Source organism: Telopea speciosissima, chromosome 3, assembly GCF_018873765.1.
Source record: "Telopea speciosissima isolate NSW1024214 ecotype Mountain lineage chromosome 3, Tspe_v1, whole genome shotgun sequence".
NCBI lineage: Eukaryota > Viridiplantae > Streptophyta > Magnoliopsida > Proteales > Proteaceae > Telopea > Telopea speciosissima.
Window position 1 is genome coordinate 16,315,717 of NC_057918.1, and position 10,027 is coordinate 16,325,743.

Sequence of the window (10,027 nt, forward strand, 5' to 3'; positions counted from 1 at the left end):
TTGTAACGATGTCCCCTTTAGGCCTGGAAGCTTATAGGGCTACAACTAAATAACAATCATGTCGGTGACTCTTTTTATGGTCCCGATCAAAATAGTAGATGATCTACTCTTTTATGGGTTCCCACTTCATGATGATGACAAAGCTAGTAGTTATCTATGTACAATTCTCTTTTTTTTTTTGTCAAGAAAATACTTATATTAAGTATATAATATATATATATATATATATATATATATATATATATATATATATGTAATATTATATACCTATAATTAATACGAGGTCGGGTCGGGCCGGGCCGGGCGGGCTAGGCCAGGATCTAAACCCCGACCGACCCGACCTGCCAGGTCGGACTATAACTAAACCCAAACCCGCCCTCGGGGTCAAAAAATCGGGTCGGGCCGGGCGGGCTCGGGGCAGGTTCGGGCGGGTTCGGGCCAGCCGGGCTTTATTGACACCCCTACTTTACGTATATAGGGTATTCGAGATTTGATTTGAAGAATTGGTGGTGGTAGTGATGGACGTATTTAGCTCGTATCGGAGGCCGCATGTCTAAGTTTTCGGTTGTGTCTGCACATCTCTAGATGTATACTAAGATGTGTGCGACACGTTCAATCGTTGAATGCCCCTAGCCACCGGAGATGATCTTGATCCTTGGTGCTGTGGTTATTATGATGTAGTGATCATCGTGAAGAATGTCATATTAAATTGGAAATTTTTGTAATATTACTTTATATTATGGCTAAGGAATTTTAAAACATTTCAAATATGGAAAAAAGGGTTTCTGTGGGGAATGTGGGGCTTACGCCCAGACCCATGGGGGAACGAATGACCACCCTGCCCCCTGCTATGTGAAATTATCATCCGGCTTGATCCTTCTGCACACATTGGTCCCCTTACATTCACAAGGACCACGTTCCTCCATAAGAAACTTTTTTCTTTTAAATAAATAAATAAATATATATAGATATAATATTTATTTATTTATTATTAAGGTTCTCTATAGATGGAAGCAGTTCATTGACTTCATTCCCCAGACATTGGTTAATCCGTATGAGACTAATGTGAGAGGTTTCCATTTCTATCTTAATGGATAAATTTTAGTTCAAAATAAGAAAGAAAAAAAAAATTTCAAAGTTTTACTAAAATTATGAAAATAGAATCAAATAGAAATAAATACAAAATAAAATAACATCTTTTGTAAATTAGTTTTATTTTTTAAAATTCATTTTTTAATTATATAAATGAGATGAGAATTTTACTTGGTCCTCTAAATAGTAAATCATTATACTTTCACTTGACATATTGATATTTAGCTTTTTATAATATAAAAACTAAAAATGATTATAATTTTAGGTAGATTTTAAAATGAGGATTATAAAACTTTTGCTCTTTTTTTGTTTTGGGGGGGGGGGGGGGGGAAGGGGTAAAAATGGAAAACTGATTTCACTTCCATGAACAATGGCGTGCGTCTTAACCAATTACATGCAGACGCCTTTATCCTAATCTTTTCACCAAAAAAATAAAGACTTTATCTTTATCTTCAAATCAAGTGGGCCTTTGACTTGATAATATGGAGGAATTTTTTTTTTCATTCTGAAAGGATGGAAGAATTCTTTTGTAGAAGGTTTTGAGATGGGACTTCAGAAGGGCAGTAGTGCTGTGATAATGGGCTTTTCATCAAATGCCCAAGAGTTGGATTGAATTAAATATTGGGCCCACCTAGACACTTAAATTCGGATCCAACCGCAATCAAGGGTTGGGGTAGTAGTCACAAGTAACAACTACAATGTGAGAGCGTCCTTCGTTATCAATTCATCTTACCCTCACTCCCTTTTTAAGTGGGTGTGTAACATGTGGGACCCGCACGAACCACCAAAAGGTAGTTTCAGGATTGTGGATATAAACTGAGATCCGAGAAAGAGATGCATGAAAGATGGGCATGCAGGTTGGGTGGGTGGACTTAGACTTGCGGTCATCCGGGACCCCTTATGGGTCCCACAATCCCACAAACATAAAAAGCATTTTGCCACGTAGATTGTCTTCTCTTCCATCTTCTTCTAATGGGTCCCATGACTGCTCTCTTTCATGCTTCTAGTCAACCATAACATATGGCAGCAAGGATGAGAATAATAAGCAATTGGCGTGTGGTTTGTGTGATGACAGTTTAATAAAAATAAAAAAATAAAAAATAAAAAATAAAAAAAAATAATAATAATAATACCGAATCCAATATATTATATGCCCACATCCAAGTCTTTATGGGACAATCTGCCTTCAGCAAGGAGGAAAATCAATGGTGACAACTTGCCCATTGTTTTGCTAGTCGGAATCAGAGAAAGTGGTGATATGAAACTTGTCCAATTCAGATGCTGACAACGGCATAGCCAACACAATCGGCCGAGAAATCTCCTGTGGCTTCAACGATTTATATGTCAACAATGAGATGTATTACGATTGAAAGAACTCATCCTCATAAACCAGTCTATAAGAGACAGGAACCCAATATAATGTATGCCCACATGCCAAGCCCTTATGAGACCAATGAGAAACTATTATATATAAAAAGATGTAGTCGGAGACATTCCCAAGAGACACATGGAATTTTTCAAGAGAGGATGAGGTCTGACAAGGTTAGGATTTACTGATCAGAAATCAAATTTCTGCAATTTTGTAGCAGCATGCCAGCAACCAGTATCACCTCTGTTATCGTTGTGACAGAATTCCCCCGTGTGAACCTCCTCTTGTACAAGATCATAATGTTTGGCTTCATACTCCTCCCCCTTGTGTGAACCTCTTCTTGTCCTTTGATACTGCTCGCTAATAAAATTTTCTTACCAAAAAAAAAAAAAAAAAAAAAACAGAATCCCCCCCCTCCCCATCTCTCTCTCTCTCATCAATTAATATAAATTTGGAACAGGAAAATGATATATCCCAATACTTCAGGGAGAGGGGGATCCAAAGCCGGTGAATGAAGAGAAAGGGAGAGGGAGCACCGGAGGGCGGGGAGAGAGGGGATCGGAGATGAGAAGAAAGCGAAATTAGAGTAAAATTACAATAATATTTAGAGAGAGAAAGAGAGAAATAATAAGGGTGAAAAAGAAAAATAAAAAATGGTTATAACCGCCTAAGTTACAAATAGATTAACTCAAAAAAAAGAAAAAAGAAAAAAGAATATTAATGCTTTAAGCCTTTAAATATATGTATGATGGTGTGGTAACTAGTGCAAGACCTGTGTGTGGGAGGGTCTAGAGAGTAAATTCCCAATTACAATGAGGTTATATCAATGATCAGTTTTAAATCCTTGTTTGTTTGCGTTTATCATGGATGGTTTAACTAGAAACATACAAGATGAGGTTCTTTGGTGATGATATTATTTTGGTTGATGAAACAAGAACAAGGATTAACGCCAACTTCGAGCTATGGAGATCCCTTGGAATAAAAAAAGTCTTAAAGTAAGTCAACAAAGACGGAATATATGGTATATAACTTTAGCCACACTACAACGGTTAATAAGATAGTGAATATTGTGGAGAGGGAGATTCCTCAAAGTGTATAGGTTACGTTTGGTTGCAAGGGGAATTAAAGGGAAGAGAAGCGAAATTTTCATACTTAAAAAAAAACTTTTGTAATTATTACCCCATGTGACAATATCACTAACTCCAAATCATTCCATATTAGATTATTAAATTCCACTTTACTTTTGCATCCAATTCTCTTTGATTTAAAATGTAAAATAAAATTTACATGTAAAATGTATCATTACTAAATATGACAAGAAATTTAAATATTTATACAATCACATAGGGTAATGACTACAATAATTTTTGTTTTAGATTTGAAAAATTTTCCTTCTCTTCCCTTTAATTCCCTTTGCAACCAAACAGTACCTTAGATATTTGGGCTCAATAGTAAATAGAGAAGGAGATATAGATAATGATATTACCCAGAGGATTAAAATAGGATAGATAAAGTGAAGAGGTGCGTCCAGAGTATTGTGTGATCGATGTAGCCTTTTATAGCTTGAAGGGAAATTTTATAATACTAATATACGTCCAACTATGATGTATGATGCGAAATGTTGGACAGTTAAAAAGAATCATACAAATAAACTGAGTGTAGCGAAGATGAGGATGTTGAGATGGATGAGTGGCAAAACTAGCAAGGGATGGTCATGTTAGAGCTGATTTGGGAGTTACCCAAATTCAAGATAAACTTCGAGAGAGTTGCCTGATCAAGGCCGGCCTGCTTGGGCTCGATTGGATAAAGCCTAACAAGGTTGAGTCTAGGTTGAGATATCATAACCCGACCTCAAGGACCGAGTCGAACTTGGTTTGAGGTAAAAGGACTCAGCGTTGGGCTAGGGTTTAAAAACCCAAAACTATTTCACTCCAAGTTTAATAATTGACTAGATGAAATGCTTTATATTTCTCACAATGACACATTGGCACTACACCATTACCCATATATTTATAGGGGATAATAAGACTGTAACCTTATTTTTTTTGTTTTTTGTCTTGATCCAAAAATCATTTAATGTTGTATTTAATGCAAGGGGTAAAAATGATTTTCAAATAAGACCTGCATTAAATGATATTCAATTTTTTGAAAACCCCTTTTACCCTTATATTTATGAATTAAATGATTTTTTGAAAATAAGACAAAAAACAAAAATAATAAATAAAATAAAATTATAACTTAGGAAAAAGATTGGGTATGTTAGCGTCCTATCCTATGTGCCTCTATCTCTCTTCCCCCTTTGAAGGGTAAATGAATCATTTCAAAATAGAGAAGAGAGATAGACACATAAGGTGCTAGCATACCCCTATAAATTATTAGTTCACCACTTTGGTGACAATGATTTGCTTTATAGAGTAGAGTAGAGCAGACCAGAGAGAAAGAAAATGAGAGAATCTTATAATGCTTCTAGATTTGAGATGTACTTTTTCTTTGGTTTGAGATTTGGGTTGTCCTTGAGAGTGGGTTAAGTGGAAGGTTTACTTTATCTCAGCACCTCAAAGGCCAAAACCTCTTTTTTGTACGGCATTGATTAGTTATGGTCTTATATATATATAGCATTTAAGTGTGTGTGTGAGAGAGAGAGAATAAGGTATGTGTTTTTTGGGGGGCAAGGAAACTGTGATATATATTCTCAGGGCATCTTTCTTTTCCATTTTTTTGGAGGGGGGAATCAGGTATGATTGTATGAATTATCATATCATCTACTTTAGTCTTTAATGGTTAATTCACTCTCACATCATAAGAACGGAGATGGACCCCATCACCCATGGAGGATTAGACAGGTCAGTGAGTGGTGGATGCTGCACATTCTCATTCAATTTTTTTATTTTTTTATTTTCAATTCAAGTCTTAATTAGTATGTTGGCCAAATCCATTTAATTCTTCTTAATTTTAATTTCGGAAAGCAGTTTTCTATCTGGGAGTATGGCATATGTCAACACTCCTATGTGTGATGTGTCTATCTCTCTCTTCTTCAAAAGAAGGAGGCAGAGATATCTTTTCATATGGAATATCTCATCGACCATAGATCTACACGGGAGAATAGAGCGTTTAGTTTCTCCAATATTACAATAGCTTATATAGAAAATCTCATCGACCTCACCTCTCTCCCGAGATACGGGTTATGATCCGACCCATGAAATTCAAAAAAGCGAATCTACAAAGTGATGAAACCCCTCAGTCCTATTGAACAGCTTAGTAGTGGGAATGGGATAAATTACAAAAGGTCATGGAGACATAATCTTTACTCCATAGAACTAAGATTCAACTTTGTCTAAGCTTACAACAACACCTCTTTATATATAATCCAAGTTTAGGATATGATTCTACCAAAAAAAAAAAGAAAAAAGTTTAGGATATGATTATGTCTCATTAACGTGGTCAATAGTTCATTACTCCATCCACCTCTAGAGATAAAAAGAAGAAAAGAAAAGAAAAAGAAACTTAAAAAATTCATGTTCTATGAAATTGTTTGGCTTAGAGTTAAAAGAGGACTAATTGAACCAAATTAGCTCAATGTGGTGGTGGTGGTGGTGGTGGTTGCGGGCGGGGTGGGGGGGGGGGGTACTAGGGGTCTTCCTTTCACCTACCTAACTATGAAAACGATTTGATTCAGTGAGACACAGTTCTAAGGGTAGGAAATGGACTTCTATATTGTTTAACAAAAAAACAAAAAGAACTTCTATATGTTTGGCTGCTGATTTCAAATTTGGTGATGTGTATTTGAGGCTGATGGGACCTTCCACACATCGAACTAAGCTATAATTAAATGCGAAATGATCGCCCCGGCTTGATGCTTTCACGTGCATTCTCATTGGTCTCTATACGTTCTCCTATAAAAAATATTTTTTTGTGGTAAATATATTTCCCTATTTAATTAGAAATACAAAAAAGACAAGAGATTGCTGTTTGGTTGTGTAATGTTTGCACTAGTGTAGAGGTCAATAAGAGCGTAGACAGGGAAATCAACGTAAATGAATTTTTGATTTCTTGAAAAATAAGGTGGTATTTTCGTGTGCTTTTAAGTCTGGGCATAGAAACCACGCGATGAAATAGCTTATTTTTCCCTAAAAAAATGTTTCATAGATTGTACTGCCCCCAAAATCATACACCGAGAGTGGATCCTGATCAGGTAGGTCCCATTGTGATCCACTACTTATTGGATGTGGTTCCCTCTACATAGTGGAATATCTACTATGCTTAGACTTAGAATTAACATGAATTCACTTTGTTCAAGTAAAATTTCATGACAATATCTCCCACTGTAACACTTTAAATGAATGTGTTTTTTTTTTCCCTCTTGTTGTTGTTGTTGTGTGGGGTGTGGGTGATCCTATACTTAGATATAAGGAATAGGTCTTGGCGGCAAGATTTTACTACACTAGCCTCAAGCTAGGTACATTGGCAGCCATCCTCTTTAAATGAATGTTCATATTTTACTAATAACCTTGAAAACGATAGTTTGATTGAGCAAACTCTTTAATCATGTTCCATTTTGCCCTGCTGTCGCTTCTTGTTAATACAATCAAACATGATGAATCCAATACACTAATATATAGTCAAGGAGACATCAACCATTGGTGCATCGAAACTTACAATGCATAATCGCATCGATAAAGACCCCATAGGTCAAAAGACTGACTATTATACACAAGAATTTTTTTCAAATACAATTGATAGTAATACACATGTACAATTCTTGTATGATCTGGTTCAATGTACATACCGTATGTATACTTGTACTTGTGCCCTGAAATCTTCATTCCTAGATACACACAATGCGACAACCATATACACAAGGTGTCAATCTCATCCATAGTCGCAAACAATTTTGGTTTTAAACCTAAGGACTCATCAGCTGGTTGGATTAATCTTTCACCAATCCTTTAGTAAAGAGATTTGAGAGATTATTCTTTTGAGTTAATCTTGTCAGCTGGTTGGATTAATCTTTTCACGGAATACAACTTGAATTCCTTATTCAACTGTAAAACTTTATCATTATCACATAACAGGACAAAGGGTAGTTCTACCGATTTAAGAACAATCACTTGTTCAATCAAGAACATTTCTCAACCAAATATGCTAGCTAATATTCAACAACCAAACATTTTACTACTATTGTGAAATCTAAAAAGTGTTACTATTTGGAAACGTTTCAAACTATATACGTTCATCACTAAAATGCAAGACCAAGACAATTATGGATTTTCTTTCATTATTCTTAGTTTTAAAAGTAATCTTGTATTACTTAAAATCGATGAACTTCCATCTACTTACTCAACTACTTGAGATGAAAATGACACTAATAGAAGTTCTTATACTAAAATATTTCTTCTAAACAAGTGTCACAAAATAAAACAATATTTTGCACTTCCACTTAATACATGGTCCACCCAAATTGTGATCATAACACACAATTTGATATTTGATCAATTGTGGATGTTCTGGCTAATAGAAACTATCGTGACATTGAAATTAGATCTCAAATAGCTTGTAAAATTTTCAAGTATATCAAAAATTGGTATTGTCTTGCATATTTTTCAAGTATACATATGAAAAGAAAACAATTACTTTATTAAAAAAAAAGATATATTATACTAAAAAGATAAACAATAGTAAAACTACAAATTATTTGTTACCTTATGGGATCTCAATAAGAAAGTTCCTTTAATGTTCAAACTTGAAGGGACACCTATGTACAAGCTTGGACTAACCAGAATGATATTTCTTGAAAATTTGAAACAAAAGAGGGTAATTTTAGAAAGAAAAAAAAAAAAAGAGGAAAAACAAGCGAAAGGCTGCATAGCCTTACGCCAGATACAATGCTGGGGGATAGTCAATGGTGGGGGAATGACTCTCCTGCCCCTTTTGATGCTTTCATGCACTTCCATTGACCTGATGTTGGTGCAGATCCACGCTGCCTTTCAAGGAATCCTCTCCCTAAAATTTATAATAATAATTATCTTCACATTCTGGTCTTCGGCTTGGACTTGGTTGACTTAATCTGAATTTACCACATTACCCCACCATGAAGGGAATCCAAGTTAGGTTAAGGGTTCTAGGAAGGTGTTGAGGGATCAGTTTAACACACTAGTTTCTGTCGGACCAAATAATCCTGGCCATCTGATTAGCATATTTGTATGGAAGTTCCGAAATACTAGATACGGTCATCAGCATCAGGTGGACAAGTGAGACCGATACCGTTGTTGAAGTAAAACTGGGCGAACAGGCAGTGGGATGTGGTCCCTCCGTGATGGGTAGACCGGTGGAGCCGTGGAGGGCGAAGACTGAGGCGAAAAAGGTCAAAAGCGCAAAACAAAAAAAAATAAATTTAGAATGCAATGGTGGGGTCCACCGTCCTCAGTCTTGACGGCTGTCACCTCACAGACACAGAACGGCCTGTGTTCCCTAACAACCAAAATACGTGACGTGGCTACATCTGAACCAACCCTATCACTTTACTGTTTACCTCTCTTGCCAACCCTCCAATCTCCGTCAATTCCTTTTCCGGTGGTTTGTTCAGTGTCGCCGGCGAGTAAGTTACCTGAGTTGAAGCGGTTTGGAGTTTTAACTCTGATCGAACGAAGCAGAGGAATCTGGTGAGGTCTGAACTCTGAACTCGGAGATTTGCAGATATCACAGAACTCATTCCTGTCGCCTGCCTGATTTCTTTCGGTCATTTTTTTTTATCTCGACTCTGGAAAGACACAGCAACGTTCTGTTCCTCTGCTTCACAACACTCCCAATTTCTACATTTTATTGGATTAATCTTGGTTGCTTTCTGATCCTTCTACGCTTCTGTTCATGTGTCAGCTTTCCAGCAAGGGTATCGGCCGCAGAATCATATTCCTCTCTCTTTCTCTTTCTTTCTGCGTGTCTCTATCTGTCTTTGTGTTACTCCAGGTCCAAGAAAACTTTCAGTTTCATTGTATTTGCTTGAGAACAAAAACAAGGCTGATATGTGAACTGTGATGTGAAAATGAAAGGAAACCTCAACAAGAAATCCAGCAAATCTTATCAAAAGAAGAAGAAGAAAAGCGACTTTGATTTTACACGTTCACAGAGAAAGAGAAGAGATGATCTGCAAATGTGTAAGAACAGAGAGGACAGTTCGCCAGTTGAAAATTCGAGATAAAAAAAAAAAACGAATCATCAGAGACAGCAATCGTCCAATCCCTTTCTGCATATTTCCTCTCAACTCTTCCACGATTTCAATGTCTCCGATTCCGTGCGATTCCTTTCTGAATCCTTCTCCTCCCAAAGCTGCCCTGCCATTCCTTTCTTTGCTCCCTTTTGTTTTTTCGTTTTTTGTCTTTCTTTATTATTCCTATTACTTTGGAGCTAAAATACGATTTGCACTTAGCGTACATTAGCAATTGCAGCGCATATTAGCGCTTTTCCATCCTGCTTAATCCGTTTTTTAATCATGATTATTTGTTTATCATTTAAACAGAAAGGAAAAACATTATCTGAAGGATTGCCGGAAACTTTCAGTAACCTGTCGGT